At 39.6% G+C, this 2,160-nt stretch overlaps 1 non-coding gene across 1 annotated transcript; it reads right to left on the bottom strand.

The window, feature by feature from the left end:
• Positions 1-1,416: 1,416 nt before the first annotated feature.
• Positions 1,417-1,523, bottom strand: LOC141709401 (small nucleolar RNA R71). The gene has a single exon (XR_012569979.1). It is a non-coding gene; the product is annotated as a small nucleolar RNA R71 (small nucleolar RNA).
• Positions 1,524-2,160: the final 637 nt, after the last annotated feature.

Here is a 2,160-nt window from a genome sequence, read left to right as displayed (position 1 = left end):
GATGCTCGTTTTCGTTCTTGTTGAACCTAGATCTCGTTTATTCGTACTTTGATTATTATTTAGTTTATTAAGACCTTGTTTATACCATGCTTTCATTGGAACCCATGGTGACGATGAGTTCGATTATGGGCTAATCGTTGTCATGGGATTCTAGCATATTTACTTATGGATTTCAATAGTTAATTGTTTCGATATCTTGGTGTGTGGTGATTGATTGATATCCTAGTATGGTTGTGCTTATTCGTCTTATGTGCGTAGCTAACATATAAGATAGCATGTTAATCTCTATTGAAGCGACAGTGAATATAGAGGTTTAGAACTTGCCATGCTAGCATAGGTTCATATATGTGTATGCATGATTCGTAGGTAACTCTAACCGTTTTACTTGCCCTATGTAATCAAGATAGATAACTTGTTCTTAAACCGTTATGTTGTCAAATTCTATAGACATATAGGGTCTCAATATAATTGGTGCCTATTCAGCTTCTATCTCTTTTGTGGATGTCTGGTAGAATGGTACTCGTGCAACGAAAGTTGGCGTTTATCAGTTTCGTGTTATCTGATTAGTGTCATCACCATCAAATGCTAAGGTTAAAAATAATAAGGCTATTGAACGAAGTATTTAATGAAGTTAGAATCCCATGCTTGTCATATATAGTAATTCAACCTCAGTTCTCTTAGTTAATGTTATTTAGTATAATCTCTTAGTTTAATAAAAACCCAATTTGTTATTTGTCTTAGCATTGAGCGATAACCATACATTGTTGCATAGGTGCATAAATTGAACTTAACCTAAACCAGTCTCTGTGGGAACGAATCTGATTTATATCTTATACTACTTGCGAACGCGTATACTTGCGTGAATATTAGCGCGTATTTTTGCCCTAACAAGTTTTTGGCGCCGCTGCCGAGGACTCGGTGTTAATTTTTAGTTTATGTGCTTGTCATCAGTGGTCGTTAAAGTTCACTAACTCGGATTCTTTGACTTTCACGGTTTATTTGTTTGTGTTTTAGGTACTCATTACAATGGGAGATCCAGCAGCACGAACGAAAGCCTTGATGGATTTTTCTCAACCCAAGATCAATGACATTCAATCTAGCATTGTCCGGCCAGCTATCACAGCTAATACCTTTGAGATCAAGCCTGGCATAATTCAATGGGTACAGACTTTAGTCCAGTTTGGGGGTTCTCCAACGGAAGATCCCAATACACACATTAGGGATTTCATTGAAATATGCGACACCTTCAAGTTCAACGGTGTTTCTGAAGATGCTGTGAAGCTGAGACTGTTCCCATTCTCTCTGAAGGACAAGGCTAAGAGCTGGTTACACTCTCTACCAGCTGGTTCGATTACTACTTGGGAAGATCTTGCTCAGAAGTTTCTTACTAAATTTTTCCCTATGGCGAAGACAGCTGCACTCAGGAATGCTATTACTCAATTTGCGCAGCAAACGGGAGAATCGCTAAGTGAAGCTTGGGAGCGCTACAAGGAGATGCTTAGGAAGTGTCCTCATCATGGAATTCCTGATTGGATGATCATCACTTGTTTTTATAATGGGTTGGGAGCACATTCCAGACCCATGATCGATGCAGCATCAGGCGGAGCATTATGGGCAAAGAGCTATAAGGAAGCTTATGATCTAATTGAACTGATGGCTGCTAATGAATATCAGTATCCAACCCAGAGATATCCACAGGGCAAGGTAGCAGGAGTTCTTGAAGTGGATACAGCTACAGCTATCACTGCTCAACTAAAGGCATTGTCTATGAAGATCGATTCTCTGGCTAACTATGGTGTTAAGCAGATAATTACTGTTTGTGAGCTGTGTGCAGGTCCGCATATGACAGAACAATGCGCTATATCTAGCGACTCAGCTCAGTTTGTGAGCAACTTTCAGAGATCGCAGCAACCAGTTCCAGACACTTATCATCCTGACAACTGGAATCATCCTAACTTCAGCTGGAGCAACAATCAGAATGTGATGCAACAGCCATTCCAGCAGTTTGGAAATAAGCTATTTAACCCTCCTGGTTTTCAGCAACAATTTACACCAAGACAACAACTCCAACTTCAACAACAAACTCATGATGCAGGTCTATCTTTGAATGAAAAATCTGAATTGGAGGAGTTGAGACTTATGTGCAAAAACCAGGCTCTT

The sequence above is a fragment of the Apium graveolens genome, chromosome 2 (assembly GCF_009905375.1).
Source record: "Apium graveolens cultivar Ventura chromosome 2, ASM990537v1, whole genome shotgun sequence".
NCBI classification, from domain to species: Eukaryota; Viridiplantae; Streptophyta; class Magnoliopsida; order Apiales; family Apiaceae; genus Apium; species Apium graveolens.
The sequence above is the reverse complement of the archived record's forward strand: the minus strand, read 5'-3'. Positions and strand labels throughout refer to the sequence as shown.